We start from the raw sequence: 18,182 nt of genomic DNA on the forward strand, positions 1-18,182 counted from the left end.
AAGATTTTAGTGGCTGTTATATTAGTATGTTTCCTCTGGAGAACCGTTCAGGTTTACAGTGGTGTCTCCATCACAGGCAATTATAAGGGAGTGATAGCAATTATGGTCTTTTTTATGTTCGTCTTTGCGTTTTTCTCTCCCTCGTGTTCAATCTGTTCTAATTGAAACTGTGAGAAAGACGGTAAGGTGAGAAGGGAAGGAAATGGAAGGCTGAGGTTTATATGATTTTCAGATAGAGTTTTAATAACACTAGAACAATTACAGTCTAGAGTTAAAGGAAGGAAAGTCGATCCCTGGGCCCAGAACAATGACATTATTAAACAGTAGTTAGCCTATCATTTTACAAACATCCCAACACAGGAATTCTAATTGAACATTTTTCAACCTAATGGCTTCTTCGAGTCTTAGTGCACTCAGCAGCCTCATGCACTGGCTACTAACGAATACAGATGGATTTTGACAGGCACTGAAGGACATAAAATGTAAACAATGTGTTTTAACACTCCCAAGGTATCCCTTCTGGCATAATATAAAACAGCAAACAAGGCTTAATTCATGTAAGCAAGGCTAGCTCATAATGGTTACCACAGGTAGGAATATGCTAATATAGATTTAGCAGAGGGAGGTCAAGGAGGTACGAAGACCTCCACCCACGCTCTTGCTAATGGCTGCCTAGTGTGACTGGCTCGACGGGAGCGTGTAATTTGTAACACGGAGTGGGCGCCTCACTGGGCTGGGGCCCCCACAGCTGCTGGACCAAGGAGAGATTAGTTCCACCCAGAAAGGAGGCTTCAGGGGATCCATAATGGCTCAACAGATTCCGCTGGGCTGATCTTTCAACCATTCTGTTTAATTTGGAGATTAGCAGCCAAGAGCTGTGGATTAACAAAATGAAAGAGAGCAACACAGGTAGAGGGGGAAGCGAGAGCGAGAGAGAAAGAGAGAGAATGAGAGTTAAAAAGAGGTAGAGGATAGAAACAGAACGAGAAAGACATATTATTCAAACAAAAGGGAGAAAATAGATTGAATTGTTAAATTCTGAGTGTGACTCACAAAACAAATAGTATAAATAAAATAGTAGATTTATGTTTTCTCTATATTGTTACCTATTTATTACATATTAACTAAAACCCCAACACGAAAACATCTGCTTGTGTGCATGCATGCTTGTGTATTTGTACGAGGGGTAAACAGAATGTAATTTCGAGATTGTCTCATTTTCTCCACGGCACGACTGATGTCATCTGTATGGTTGCAGGGCACTGGAAGACAAATAATGTTGCTCTTTAGCTGCCAGAGATAATTGTCAAACTCACCCTGCTCACAGCTCCATTACAAAGATGTACCACCGGAGCAATTCAAACCAAAATGAATCTCCAGCACATTGTATTCCAAGCGAATCCTTAAAATACAGCTCGGCCTCAAATGAGGCCTCCCTCGGGTGGACATATTTGTCTTGGAATGACTGCAATTTAAATATAGCAGTTACTTCAGCACAGCAGCTAGTCGGCATGAGATAACACCTGGAAGTGGTGGAACAATGTTGGAGTAAATGTTAATTTTCCTGGGCCTTCCTTGAGGAGGCTAGTTTTTATTTTCTGGAGTCTTTGTGTTGTTCACCTTTACCTGCAGTAAAGTGCATTTCATCTTCAAGGAAACACAAATTCTGGATGACGCTTTACATGAGACTTTAGATCGTACTTGAAGTACATGTGGGGTCCCACAGGGATCCAATCTTGGCCCCTTGCTTTTCTCTTTGTACTACAGAAATACCTACAGTATAGCTTCAATCTCTGTCGCAACCGAAACCCTTCCAACGATGCCTAGATGGATGCTAACTTTAAACATCCCTCTCAAGTCAAGGAGAACACAGTGACAAAAACACACTGAGAGAGTAGAGAGAGTACAGCCTCCTGTCTCTCCTCGTTAGCCTTACCTCTCGCCTTGTCCTCTCTTCCAGTCCACTCCACTTCCATAAGCTAATTGCAGTAATTAATTAGCATAGCCTGCAGACAATGGGAGCTCCAGCTGCTAGGCCCTGGCCAGGTTATCACTCAAGTTTGAAATCAATTTACAACTGTAGGATGGAGAGAGGGAAAGAGCAGGAAGTGAATCTCAAAGTAGGATGGATCAAGATTGTCGACCCTTTTTAACAGTGGACTCCGTGACTGAATCAAGACTTGGTATAAACCAACACTTGTAGAATAAGTTTTGGTTTATTGGCACGACAGATTGTTGGCAAGAGAAGTGGCTGTTAATTCAGCCAATTTGACAGACTTACAGTAATAACGGCATCAGAACATTTTACTTTGCATAGACGTGCAAGAAATCTGTTAGTTCTGATGAAAACCTAATTACACTAAACATAGCCAAACACTGAATAAGATCAAGAAGAAAGAAAAGAAAGACAGAATTCCACTTTACTGCTTCTCTCATGTCTACTGCTTTATTGCTTCTTCCCTGCCAAACCAAGCCAGTTACGTTTAGGTCTGTCACCACAACACAATGTAAACACACAGGAGTGACGTTGGCTGCTTCCCTGTTCCTCCTCCTAGCAAAGCTCCAATTTAAAGGTCAGGGTTCTCTAGGCACTGAGAGACTGATGGGAGGTGAAGCTTCAGGAGCTATACTGCAGGTGCTTGTCACATCCACACAACAACTCCAACCTGATGCCCCTGTACTCAAGTCTACCTTTGTGTCGCATTGCACATCTTTAAATTACAACAGCACTACATGGCCCTGTATGTGTTATTTCAGAAACTGAACATTGGGTATCGATGAACCACTTGAGTAGATGGGGAATGACTTGCAAAAAGAAGTGAAGCTGTAGATTTTGTGAGAACAAACTAGTCAGGAACACGATCGCTGCTGTGTTAGATCCACTACAGAGATACGCTTTGTGCATCTTTTGCAGAACAACCCAGTCAAGTCGGCCCATTGCACCTGGTTCTACACAGCTTCTTAATACTGAAACACTTCCTAGTTCACATCCCATAACTTCTATCTGTCCAATCAGACGAGACATTTCCTAGTGTACAAAAGCCTTTGTGAGATCAACCATCCACCATCGACCATCTTCCATCACAATGAAATCAGAGTTCCATCTCCTCTCGCTACCACATCTTTCACAAAAGGAGAATCTGGCTGATTCACAGTCGACTCCAGACTCCAGCGGTGTTGTTCGGTTTGGTTCAGGTCATCTCCCCAACCAGCGTGAGAGAAGAGTGACAGGAACCAAGAATAGAAAGGCCACCCTGAGAAGCTGTTGAAAAAAGGACAGAAAATAGGAGATGACAGGCAGAGGCTGGCGTGCATGCTGAAATAGATCGCCTTGCCTTAGTCCCCTTCTCCCCAATGGCTCTTAATTAAATGATTACCTCTCTGATGCTCTGTAGCAAAATGGCCCATTCAGGGTGGGAATGCCACACCATGTTACAGACTATAGGGCTTAGAATTCTCTAGTATTCTTCACCAGGATTGGTTTGACCAAGTAGAAAACCAGACGAAGCAGGCGTTTTGTGGAGATACTGGACTCGTTTTCTGTCTTTCTCACTTTTTTCCCCCTATGAGCAAAGAAAATGTTGAATCTGTCATTTGTTGATTCAACCTTCTGTTAAAATAGGAAAAAGTGGATAAAAAATATTAAGACTGAAAGAGCATTGGACAAATGTAACTTAACACCTGACCTAAACTACACCGGACCACACAAGTTAGACACCATACTCGGCATGCGGCAAAATGTGAATGTACAGTAGAGTTTTTGGACTCCCAAACCTTTTTCACAAAATATTTAAAATGGTATCTTTAAAACAAAAGCCTCAGATCCCAACACACACATTATCCATGTTTCTGTCCATCTGTAAAATACTGATGTTTTTTTGGGGAAAAAGCTCACTCGATGCACTTTGATAGATAAATAGGTTTGTGTTTGGGGAAGACCAATGTGAGAGGTGGAGGCCGGGAGTTCCGGTGTGGCGGCCCTGGGTTTGATGGTCTCAAACAGGTCTTCAGGACCCATTGAGAGAGGAAGTGGGGTTATATAGGGGAGGAAACACATAGTGGTTGGTGTGGACAGACACAGTGCATTCGGAAAGTATTCAGACCTCTTCCTTTTTCCACATTTTGTTATGTTACAGCCTTATTCTAAAATGTATTACATTTCTTTTTTCCCCTCATCAATCTACGCTTGTAGCGTCATACCCAAGAACACTCGAGGCTGTAATCGCTGCCAAAGGTGCTTCAAGAAAGTACTAAGTAAAGGGTCTGAATACTTATGTAAATGTGATATTTCCAAGTTGTTTTATAAACTTGCAAAAAAATATATAAAAACCTGTTTTTGCTTTGTCATTATGGGATATTGTGTTTAGATTGATGAGGGGGAAAAAAACAATTTAATCCATTTTAGAATAAGGCTGTAACGTAACAAAATTTGGAAAAAGTCAAGGGTCTGAATACTTTCTGAATACACTGTATCTAACCTGCTGGGGAGAAAAGGAGGGTTTAAGCTAAATTGTCTGAGGGGTGAATAATTCAGCAGAGATCAAAGACTGTTGTGATGACTGGGAGCCTGGCATGGGAGCTGGCACTCTTTTACCATGCTAGTGTTGTGTTACGCTATCTCCAGATGTAAGAGGAAGTTGAAATACATATGATGCGGCCCGGTGACACTTTGCTTCTTGAAAGTCCAATATCTTGAAAAATGTTTTGCATGCAAGCAGTCAAGTTTTGGACTGTATCAACATTGCACTAAAATAAAAATATTTGGGCTGCCCTTAAGTTTTGCACTATCATATTTTGTTAACATTACACAATGAATGAATGCTTTTTGGCGGAATGTAATTGTCTCTTGTAGAATTGACTTACGACTAGGGGTTCCGCTAGCGGAAAGTTTCGACAACATCCGGTGAAATTGCAGAGCACGAAATTCAAAATAAATTATTAGAAGTATTTAACTTTCATAAAATCACAAGTGCAATACACCAAAATACAGCTTAACCTCTTGTTAATCCAGCCACCGTGTCAGATTTCAAAAGGCTTTACGGCAAAAGTAAACCATGCTATTATCTGAGGACAGCACCTCATCAAACAAACACATGACAATCATTTTTCAACCCGCCAGGCGTGACACAAAACTCAGAAATAACGATATAATTCATGCCTTACCTTTGAAGATCTTCTTCTGTTGGCACTCCAATATGTTCCATAAACATCACAAATGGTCCTTTTGTTCGATTAATTCTGTTGTTATATCCCCAAAATGTCCATTTATTTGGCGCGTTTGATTTAGAAAAACACCGGTTCCAACTCGCCCAACATGACTACACATGATCTATTAAGTTACCTGTAATCTTGGTTCAAACATTTCAAACAACTTTCCTAATTCAACTTTAGGTATTTTAAAACGTAAATAATCTATAAAATTTAAGATAGAATAAACCGTGTTCAATAGCGGATAAAATCAGACACTCAGTCTGAACAGCCGTTCTTCTTCATTACTCAAAAGAAAAACATCAACCAATTTCTAAAGACTGTCGACATCTAGTGGAATCCCTAGGAACTGCAACCAGATGCCTCAGCAATCTAGATTCCCATAGAAAACCCATAGAAAACACAGACACCTCAAAATAAAATTTTCCTGGATGGTTTGTCCTCGGGGTTTTGCCTGCCAAATACGTTCTGTTAAACTCACAGACATAATGTTAACAGTTTTAGGAACTTTAGAGTGTTGTCTATCCAAATCTATCAAGTATATGCATATCCTAGCTTCTGGGCCTGAGTAGCAGGCAGTTTACTTTGGGCACGCTTTTCATCCGAATGTGAAAATACCACCCCCTATCCCAAACAAGTTTTAACTCAGTGGTTAATTCTGTGGTTACTTCACTGTACCAACTGCTGGCTTAGGAACTGGCAGAGAAGCGCATGGATGAGCACAAAGCAGATGGGAGCAAAAATCTCCCTACTGAAATCTTCACTATACCATTGTTAATTGGAAATAAAACGTTTTACTGTAAAGAAGTGATTTTTTTAGGACAAATGCAACTCAAAGAGCAAGAACTGACACAATTTATTCCTTTGGGAGGTACTTGAGTGGAAACATGATTACCTGAATACATTTTGTCAATCTGACATAATAATTTCTTATTATTATTTCTCAATTCAATAGTGTTTCAATAACACAATTAAATTAAGTAACTGTATTATTGATTTCATGTAAAAAAATGTTTTACCTGTTTCCAATAGATGTAACTACTGTCCAAAATTGAATTAAGTAGATCCAAATAATTTATGAAAATGAAAAAATACCAAAATATCATTTTTGAGTGGAGTTCCCCTTTTATCAACAACACAGGCCAACCCCCCGTGAATCTAGATAAAACTTACTGGTGTAACTATAGACTGTATATGGGAAATGCTACATTATCAATATATCTGAGTGAGCATGTGTAGCCCTACATTTGGCGTAGTTGGTAGGATTCAATATGTATACTTAGTAGTCCCCCACATTACACATGCAAACATTAAAGAAGTATTCAACTCTTATAGGTTTAAACAGCAGAAAAACATATTTATGTACTCATATGAAGAGAGATTATTTTCTAAAGGTGGATATAGCATGTTGAAGTGAATAGGCCTCATCTTGTCTTCAGGGAGAGAGGATATGTGACACTCAACTAAATCCATTGTGACAATCCATAAAAACGTGATTTAGAGGCCGAGTCAAATCACAAATGATTAGCTCATCCTGTCAAAAGGGTTGCAGAGTCAGCATATAAATAATATTAGAAAATTGATTTGATTTTTTGCTAGACAGAGGATTTGAACGAATACCACAGCATTATCAATTAAGAATAAAATAACTGATATCTTCAAAGTCCATTGGTGTTAAAGAACAGCTTTATGTTAGGCTGTAGTAAAGAAGAGTTATATAGCTTGTACTAGAGAGAGAGGAGAGAGGAGAGAGGAGAGAGAGAGAGAGAAAGAGAGAGATGAAAGCTAAGGAAATGGATATGGTATATCTATGAGGCTCTGCTATGGTCCAGTCCACCTGGTTTCTCTCATCATGCACCATGGATTTCTCCAGCAAGCTGCCACTTCCTGTTAAAGGTCTGTGATCGAGTGGGCAGGTCATACTGGTTTTGTGTCTGCTTGAGTGGAGTCTCTCTCTTTCTTTCTTTCTCCCCTCTCTCTAAAGAACAGTATTATCCAGTCATCTCTCTGAACCTTCCACTGATCAATGCGTTTCCCTTGACTGACATGTAAAGCTAAACAAACTGTCTATCTCTGAAATGTAATCACGTACCAAGTTTCAGATTCAGGTTGTCCGGGGATCTGAAAATCATGTTAGTCCTCTGAACTAAAGCCCAGGCATGCACTCTGGGACCTCATCAAGACTGATACAGACAAATAAGGAGTACAGACCCACCCACTCTGTAATTATAAATTCTATAATTACCTCTAGCTACAATGCTCGTCAAAGACTCCACTACCTGGGCTGTAGCTCCAGCTGTTTATCTGCTTGATTTTCCCTCTGTGTTTTGTATTTTTCTCCTTAATTTTCTCGCTCCCTCTGTTTTCTTTGTGGGCCTCCCACGGCTTGTTAAATCACAACATGTCACACGGCTTGATTGCAACAGTCAAACTTTACTGTATGCCACCTGTGGGTGTGCTTTAAAGCCTGTAAATTATATTAGCCCCATAAAACAAGATACGCTGAAATAATAATGGTGAGGGTTTCATTTTTCCCATAAAGCTCCAATAAGCTGTGTTTGAAGACAGGGAGATAGAGCGGGGGAGATGGAAACAAAGCATGTAAAAGCAGCTGGGTTGTATTCTCTTGTGGAGACATGATGGGGTTTATTTTTTGGAGGGGAGGGGTGGTAAAGAAACTGATGTTGCGTTGTTGAACATGGAACTTCATTGCATGCCACTCGAATCAAGGTAAACCTGGGTAATAGATTTCTTACGTCTCAGTATTTATCAAGGAGAACAGTATACTTACTGTAAGGTAGCTTCAAACAGAAATATTGGCGTCAAGTATGTTTGCTTCATCATTCATCATCAGTATGCTTCATCATTGTATAATTAAGTGTATTATTACCTTGAGCCTCATCTCCATGTGCTTGTGGAACAGACATTGTTTCTCCTGCTCAGGCAGGTGTTGGTTTTGGTAGCGGAAGCTGGCCATGTTTAGGGACTTCCAGTGCCACTCACAATGCAAGATCTCGGAGAAATCTGGGAGGACCTGACATAAAGTCACACATAAAACCATTTCTTGAAGTACCTAAATGCATTTTAAACAAGGAATGTTGAGAAATTCACAAAAATAAGTAATGAACCAAATGCTATTAAAAATACATAGATTGATTCTTACCACTAACCAGGTTTCCATCCAACCTTTTTATCAGAGTAAAATACATGTCTATATAAAAATGGCATGACAGGCCAGACAGAAACAGATCATTTGTCTGTAAACTTTCCAAATGTCGACATAAAACAAAAACAAAAAGTTATGATGGACTTCACAGGGTGGTGAACATGCACAGTGATGAGCCTGATGTTCCTTTCTAATAAATATTGAGGGTCTTATTCTGGTGACATGATGAGTGATGCTTGGCTGTTGTTTGACAAATAAAAATAATCTTGCTCTTTTGTCTATAATAATCTCATCATGTAGGCTATACTGTATCTATGAAATGTTGGCTATAGCACACGTGCCAAGACCAGAGTGGGAACATTCCCTATATAGAACCATTATTTTTGTGATCAAACCATCAGTATAATTGAAAATCCATTTAACTTCTATTTTTTATTCGGTACATGGCGATTTAACCGCAAAAGTAATGTTTATGTGCACTACGTCATCACGCACAGCCTTTTATCCGCAACAAGTACATTTGGTGGAAACACATCTCTGGTGGGAAAACGTGGTACCCCAGGTAATCTTAGGTTTTATTACATACAGTCGGGAGGAAATATTGGATATAGTTCACCACCCAGGACAATGGATCGGATCCCAGCCGGCGAACCAAAACAATGATGCCATAAAAGAGGCAGATGAAGCGGTCTTCTGGTCAGGCTCCGGAGATGGGTACATCGCGCACCGATCCCGAGCATACTACTCGCCAATGTCCAGTCTCTTGACAAGGTAGATGAAATCCGAGCAAGGGTAGCATTCCAGAGAGACATAAGAGACTGTAACGTTCTTTGCTTCACGGAAACATGGCTCACTCGAGACACACTATCGGAGTCGGTACAGCCAGCTGGTTTCTTCACGCATCGCGCCGACAGAAACAAGCATCTTTCTGGTAAGAAGAAGGGCGGGGGGGTTATGCCTTATGATTAACGAGACGTGGTGTGATCATAACAACATACAGGAACTCAAGTCCTTCTGTTCACCTGACTTAGATTTCCTCACAATCAAATGTCGACCGCATTATCTACCAAGGGAATTCTCTTCGATTATAATCCCCCCAAGCAGACACATCGATGGCCCTGAACGAACTTGATTTGACTCTATGTAAACTGGAAACCACATATCCTGAGGCTGCATTCATTGTAGCTGGGGATTTTAACAAGGCCAATCTGAAAACAAGACTCCCTAAATTCTATCAGCATATCGATTGTGCAACCAGGGCTGGTAAAACCCTGGATCATTGTTATTCTAATTTCAGCGACGCATATAAGGCCCTCCCCCGCCCTCCCTTCGGAAAAGCTGACCACGACTCCATTTTGTTGCTTCCAGCTTATAGACAGAAACTAAAACAGGAAGCTCCCGCGCTCAGGTCTGTTCAACGCTGGTCCGACCAATCTGATTCAACGCTTCAAGATTGCTTCGATCACATGGACTGGGATATGTTCCGCATTGCGTCAAACAACAACAATTGACGAATACGCTGATTTGGTGAGCGAGTTTATTAGCAAGTGCATCGGCGATGTCGTAGCCACAGCAACTATTAAAACATTCCCAAACCAGAAACCGTGGATTGATGGCAGCATTCGCGCGAAACTGAAAGCGCGAACCACTGCTTTTAATCAGGGCAAGGTGACCGGAAACATGACTGAATACAAACAGTGTAGCTATTCCCTCCGCAAGGCAATCAAACAAGCTAAGCGTCAGTATAGAGACAAAGTAGAGTCGCAATTCAATGGCTCAGACACAAGAGGAATGTGGCAGGGTCTACAGTCAATCACGGATTACAAAAAGAAAACCAGCCCCGTCGCGGACCAGGATGTCTTGCTCCCAGACAGACTAAACAACTTCTTTGCTCGCTTTGAGGACAATACAGTGCCACTGACATGGCTCGCTACCAAAACCTGCGGACTCTCCTTCACTGCAACCGACGTGAGTAAAACATTTAAACGTGTTAACCCTCGCAAGGCTGCAGGCCCAGACGGCATCCCCAGCCGTGTCCTCAGAGCATGCGCAGACCAGCTGGCTGGTGTGTTTACGGACATATTCAATCAATCCCTATCCTAGTCTGCTGTCCCCACATGCTTCAAGAGGGCCACCATTGTTCCTGTTCCCCAGAAAGCTAAGGTAACTGAGCTAAACGACTACCGCCCCATAGCACTCACTTCCGTCATCATGAAGTGCTTTCAGAGATTAGTCAAGGACCATATCACCTCCACCCTACCTGACACCCTAGACCCACTCCAATTTGCTTACCGCCCCAATAGGTCCTCAGACGACGCAATCGCAACCACACTGCCCTAACCCATCTGGACAAGAGGAATACGTGAGAATGCTGTTCATTGACTACAGCTCAGCATTTAACACCATAGTACCCTCCAAACTCGTCATCATTCTCGAGACCATGGGTCTCGACCCCGCCCTGTGCAACTGGGTACTGGATTTCCTGACGGGCCGCCCCAGGTGGTGAGGGTAGGTAACAACATCTCCACTCCGCTGATCCTCAACACTGGGGCCCCACAAGGGTGGGTTCTGAGCCCTCTCCTGTACTCCCTGTTCACTCACGACTGCGTGGCCATGCACGCCTCCAACTCAAGCATCAAGTTTGCAGACAACACTACAGTGGTAGGCTTGATTACCGACAATGACAAGGCGGCCTACAGGGAGGAGGGGAGGGCCCTCGGAGTGTGGTGTCAGGAAAATAACCTCACACTCAACGTCAACAAAACAAAGGAGATGATCGAGGACTTCAGGAAACAGCAGAGGGAGCACCCCCCTATCCACATCGACGGGACAGTAGTGGAGAGGGTAGTAAGTTTTAAGTTCCTTGGCGTACACATCACGGACAAACTGAATTGGTCCACCCACACAGACAGCGTGGTGAAGAAGGCACAGCAGCGCCTCAGGAGGCTGAAGAAAATCGGCTTGTCACCAAAAGCACTCACAAACTTTTACAGATGAACAATCGAGAGCATCCTGTCGGGCTGTATCACCGCCTGGTATGGCAACTGCTCCGCCCACAACCGTAAGGCTCTCCAGAGGGTAGTGAGGTCTGCACAACGCATCACCGGGGGCAAACTACCTGCCCTCCAGGACACCTGCACCACCCGATGTCACAGGAAGGCCATAAAGATCATCAAGGACAACAACCACCCGAGCCACTGCCTGTTCACCCCGCTATCATCCAGAAGGCAAGGTCAGTACAGGTGCATCAAAGCAGGGACCGCGAGACTGAAAAACAGCTTATATCTCAAGGCCATCAGACTGTTAAACAGCCACCACTAACATTGAGTGGCTGCTGTCAACATACTGACTCAACTCTAGCCACTTTAATAATTGAATAATTGATGTAATAAATGTATCACTAGCCACTTTAAACAATGCCACTTTATATAATGTTTAGATACCCTACATTACTCATCTCATATGTATATACTGTACTCTATACCATCTACTGCATCTTGCCATCTTGAGGTAATACATGTATCACTAGCCACTTTAGACAATGCCACTTTTATATGTTTACATACCCTACATTCCTCATCTCATATGTACAGTGGGGAGAACAAGTATTTGATACGCTGCCGATTTTCCTACTTACAAAGCATGTCATTTTTATCATAGGTACACTTCAACTGTGAGAGACGAAATCTAAAACAAAAATCCAGAAAATCACATTGTATGATTTTTAAGTAATTCATTTGCATTTTATTGCATGACATAAGTATTTGATCACCTACCAACCAGTAATAATTCCGGCTCTCACAGACCTGTTAGTTTTTCTTTAAGAAGCCCTCCTGTTCTCCACTCATTACCTGTATTAACTGCACCTGTTTGAACTCGTTACCTGTATAAAAGACACCTGTGCACACACTCAATCAAACAGACTCCAACCTCTCCACAATGGCCAAGACCAGAGAGCTGTGTAAGGACATCAGGGATAAAATTGTAGACCTGCACAAGGCTGGGATGGGCTACAGGACAATAGGCAAGCAGCTTGGTGAGAAGGCAACAACTGTTGGCACAATTATTAGAAAATGGAAGAAGTTCAAGATGGTGGTCAATCACCCTCGGTCTGGGGCTCCATGCAAGATCTCACCTCGTGGGGCATCAATGATCATGAGGAAGGTGAGGGATCAGCCCAGAACTACACGGCAGGACCTGGTCAATGACCTGAAGAGAGCTGGGACCACAGTCTCAAAGAAAACCATTAGTAACACACTACGCCGTCATGGATTAAAATCCTGCAGCGCACGCAAGGTCCCCCTGCTCAAGCCAGCGCATGTCCAGGCCCATCTGAAGTTTGCCAATGACCATTTGGATGATCCAGAGGAGGAATGGGAGAAGGTCATGTGGTCTGATGAGACAAAAACAGAGCTTTTTGGTCTAAACTCCACTCGCCGTGTTTGGAGGAAGAAGAAGGATGAGTACAACGCCAAGAACACCATCCCAACCGTGAAGCATGGAGGTGGAAACATCATTCTTTGGGGATGCTTTTCTGCAAAGGGGACAGGACGACTGCACCGTATTGAGGGGAGGATGGATGGGGCCATGTATCGCGAGATCTTGGCCAACAACCTCCTTCCCTCAGTAAGAGCATTGAAGATGGGTCGGGGCTGGGTCTTCCAGCATGACAACGACCCGAAACACACAGCCAGAACAACTAAGGAGTGGCTCCGTAAGAAGCATCTCAAGGTCCTTGAGTGGCCTAGCCAGTCTCCAGACCTGAACCCAATTGAAAATCTTTGGAGGGAGCTGAAAGTCCGTATTGCCCAGCGACAGCCCTGAAACCTGAAGGATCTGGAGAAGGTCTGTATGGAGGAGTGGGCCAAAATCGCTGCTGCAGTGTGTGCAAACCTGGTCAAGAACTACAGGAAACGTATGATCTCTGTAATTGCAAACAAAGGTTTTTGCACTAAATATTAAGTTCTGCTCTTCTGATGTATCAAATACTTATGCCATGCAATAAAATGCAAATTAATTACTTAAAAATCATACAATGTGACTTTCTGGATTTTTGTTTAGATTCCGTCTCTCACAGTTGAAGTGTACCTATGATAAAAATTTGACCTCTACGTGCTTTGTAAGTAGGAAAACCTGCAAAATCGGCAGTGTCTCAAATACTTGTTCTCCCCACTGTATATACTGTACTCGATACAATCTACTGCATCTTGCCTATGCCGTTCTGTACCATCACTCATTCATATATTTTTATGTACATATTCTTCATTCCTTTACACTTGTAAGGTAGTTGTTGTGATATTGATAGGTTAGATTACTCGTTGGTGTCACGATCGTGTTGACATGAATGAGAGGACCAAGGCGCAACATGATATGAATACATCTTCTTTATTTACAACGACGAAGATGAACACGAAACACTTATCAACACTAACACAACAACAAACGATCGTGAAACGTCAAACGCAAGTGCACACACAAACTACTTACGTCGACATATACATATACAATGACCCACAAACAGCTAAAGCCCATGGCAGCCTTAAATATGGCTCCCAATTAGAGACAACAGAAATCAGCTGTCTCTAATTGAGAACCCATTCAGGCCACCATAGACTTTCCTAGAAAACTACACACCCATAGACACAGCTAGATACATACACTCAACACAAAACCATACACTACAACCAACACCCCCTCTACCATATAATACCCCAAACACACACATACCCCATGTCACACCCTGACCTAACTAAAATAATAAATAAAACAAATAATACTAAGGCCAGGGCGTGACAGTTGGTTATTACTGCATTGTCGGAACTAGAAGCATAAGCATTTCGCTACACTCGCATTAACATCTGCTAACCATGTGTATGTGACAAATACAATTTGATTTGGAAACACATCTCTGGTGGGAAAACGTGCATATTGTTTTTATTGGGATTTTGTCATATTTGCATGAAAATCTGTCACGAACTGGGTGGAAACCTAGCTATTGATGATGATATTTGATGGTCTTATAGGAAGATACTGATGCTCCTGTGCCATCCATGGTACGGAGTGGTGGAATCGCTGGGAATTGAAGCTTATTGTTCAAAAAATGTATAATTTTGGATAGCAGAAGCAGAAACATCTAGGGCGTTTCTCAAAATGCATACTATCGTGTTCTGAGCACGCAAATTGGAGTACGGGAGGGCCGGAGTATGAGTCCAAATCAAAGAATGTGAAATGGAGCATGGAGGACACTTCTCGAATGCGTACTTAGTTTGTTCATATTTTGAAGAATGCATCGATGCAAGTTTCAAAGGAAAGACTTCGGAATGAAATGTTGCCTATTCAACATATAGCTAACTGATAGATGTGAAGTAAAACGTTTGTTTTGTGTACAGTGCATTCGGAAAGAGTCTTGTCCCAAAGCCACTCCTGCGTTGTCTTGGCTGTGTGCTTAGGGTCGTTGTCCTGTTGGAAGGTGAACCTTCACCCCAGTCTGAGGTCTTGAGTGCTCTGGAGCAAGTTTTCATCAAGGAGCTCTCTGTACTTTGCTCCATTCATCTTTCCCTCGATCCTGACGAGTCTCCCAGTCCCTGCCACTGAAAAACATAGTCTCCCAGTCCCTGCCAACAACATGCTTCACCGTAGGGATGGTGCCAGGTTTCCTCCAGACGTGACGCTTGGCATTCTGGTCAAACTGTTCAATCTTGGTTTCATCAGACCAGAGAATCTTGTTTCTCATGGTCTGAGAGTCCTTTAGGTGCCTTGTGGCAAACTCCAAACAGGCTGTCATGTGCCGTTTACTGAGGAGTGGCTTCTGCCTGGCCACTCTACCATAAAGGCCTGATTGGTGGAGTGCTACAGAGATGGTTGTCCTTCTGGAAGGTTCTCCCATCTCCACATTGGAACTCTGGAGTTCTGTCTAGACCCTTCTCCACTGATTGCTCAGTTTGGCCGGGCAGCCATCTCTAGGAAGAGTCTTGGTTGTTCCAAACTTCTTCCATTTAAGAATGATGGAGGCCACTGTGTTCTTGGGGACCATCAATGCTGCAGAAATGTTTTGGTACGCTTCCCCAGATCGGTGCCTTGACACACTTCCTTCAACCTCATGGCTTGGTTTTTGCTTTGACATGCACTATCAACTGTGGGACGTTATATAGACAGGCGTGTGTCTTTCCAAATCATGTCCAATCAATTGAATTTACCACGGGTGGACTCCAATCAACTTATGGAAACATCTCAAGGACGGTCAATGGAAACAAGATGCACCTGAGATCGATTCTGTTTACATTTTTTGTACAAATTCGCAAAAATTAGCAAAAACCTGTTTTCACTTTATTATGGGGTATTGTATGTAGGTTGATTATAACATAACAAAATGTGGAAAAAGTCAATGGGTCTGAATACTTTCCGAATGCAATGTATATCTTGTTTGGTCTCTATTGTTGCCATTGTCCTGGCTGGAAGAAAGTTCAGTGAATGGGGAGGTGCAGCGTGAGGTAATACAGTAGGGGAGTGCGAGTGCTTCTATAGTGTAATGTTCTATGTGTTCTCCACACTCTCGTCCTCACATATTGAGAGACACCCCTAGTCTTGGGGTTGCTGCCACCAAAACTTGTTCCAAATCAACCTTGGTGCCATATCAACCAAACATTCTAACATTCTAAATTCTACTAAAGTTGCTCTTTTCAATGCAATTGTATTATTTTGAATACAATCACCATGGCAATGTGTGTTACTTGAGTTCAAATCAGCACTGTTACTTTTGTCAACCAAAAAGTCTAAATTCAAACATTTTCCCAACTTTGCTTTGGTTCATTTTGTATTTGTATGATCCAGAATTCTCATGATAATGAAAAAGAGTGAAATTAATTAATGTACTCTGTGCATAATGTTATATTAGTTTTACATTGAACCCACACTGGCAAACTAAATTAACTTAAACACAGAAGTGCACCAGTCACACAGATGTTGTGATCGCAATGCTTAATTTCAGAAGTATGCCAAACTATACCAGTAAACAATATACACACACACCACACACACACACACTATAAGGCCGCTTCTAAAGACACAGGTCACCTGACCATCTCCCAGACCACATCCTGGTTGATTGTTGCTCCACAGAACACTTCAGGGTGCCATGGAAACAGTGGTAGGCAGCATTTAATGAACAATGGACCGGTCGGGGGCCTCAGTGACGGAGGGTAAGGTGAGGAGAAGGGAGCTCTACAAGGAGAGTACCACTGTAACTACCAGGCCTGAGTTTGTTTGTCGCCCCGGGCGAGTGTATCCTACAACAGCCCCCCCCGCTGCTTGTGCGGCCATATAAATGATTGAGGAAGCTGCCAGGTGGTACACTGTGTGTCTCAGATTTCATAGTACTTCACCTCAAGACTCAGAGTCAATACTTTTTCATGATAGGGTGTGGAGGTAGGGCAAAGACCACTTTCAAATATGTATAATTTAGGAGGTGTTTGAGGGTGAGCTACTATTGTTACCCTGTACACTCCATGTCCACTCTGTTACCACTAAAGGTGGTCACATCACTGATATGCCATGGAGATATATGATGTGAACTGAGAGTAACATGCGTTACAGTCCTGCATCGGGTCGAACACCCACGTTTCCCCACAGGTGACCCGCAAAAAAAAAAATCAGCTGTCGAGTGGAATTAAAACGTTCTTTCAACCCATGGATCGGCTTGCGTTTCAGAACAATTACACTGCTCAAAAAAATAATGCACATTTGTGGCCTGCTGGAGGTCATTTTGCAGGGCGCTGGCAGTGCACCTCCTTGCACAAAGGCGGAGGTAGCGGTCCTGCTGCTGGGTTGTTGCCCTCCTACGGCCTCCTCCACGTCTCCTGATGTACTGGCCTGTCTCCTGGTAGCGCCTCCATGCTCTGGACACTACGCTGACAGACACAGCAAACCTTTTTGCCACAGCTCGCATTGATGTGCCATCTTGGATGAACTGCACTACCTGAGCCACTTGTGTGGGTTGTAGACTCCGTCTCATGCTACCACTAGAGTGAGAGCACCACCAGCATTCAAAAGTGACCAAAACATCAGCCAGGAAGCATAGGAACTGAGAAGTGGTCTGTGGTCACCACCTGCAGAATCACTCCTTTTTTGGGGGTGTCTTGCTAATTGCCTATAATTTCCACCTTTTGTCTATTCCATTTGCACAACAGCATGTGAAATTTATTGTCAATCAGTGTTGCTTCCTAAGTGGACAGTTTGATTTCACAGAAGTGTGATTGACTTGGAGTTACGTTGTGTTGTTTAAGTGTTCCCTTTATTTTTTTGAGCAGTGTATATTGCGGATTAGAAACGTTTTGAATCAAGATCACCTTTTTTTTTTTTTACAAACCCAGTTGCTTGTGTTGCGAATTCCATTCTGTGAGGGGTGAGGCAGACATAGGGAGTGTGGGGCAGGGAACTGTCCATTATTTGTATGGTGCTGAAACAGTCTAATTTGTCTTACATGCAGAGCTTATGTTCCCTCCCTACATGAGAATACATTGCCAAGTTTACTTTCCCTGGCTAGTCTAACTCACGCAAAAATGGCTAAAATAACTGGATAAATACAAATAAAAGTTATGATGGGGTAATACAGCATTGTGGAAAAAGGTGCTCCACGAGTGAAATCCCCAGTTTGGACAGATGTTGGAGTCCTTGTGGACAAGGACAACAACCGGGTAGATGGCTACACAGCCTGCAAAAAGTGCATGCAGCTATTTGTTTATGATAATTCTGAAGAAGAAGTGGGGATACTCAAATTGTGTGTGTAGTTACCCTTTAATTCACGAGCACT

The sequence above is a fragment of the Salvelinus fontinalis genome, chromosome 26 (genome assembly GCF_029448725.1).
Source record: "Salvelinus fontinalis isolate EN_2023a chromosome 26, ASM2944872v1, whole genome shotgun sequence".
Classification (NCBI taxonomy): domain Eukaryota; kingdom Metazoa; phylum Chordata; class Actinopteri; order Salmoniformes; family Salmonidae; genus Salvelinus; species Salvelinus fontinalis.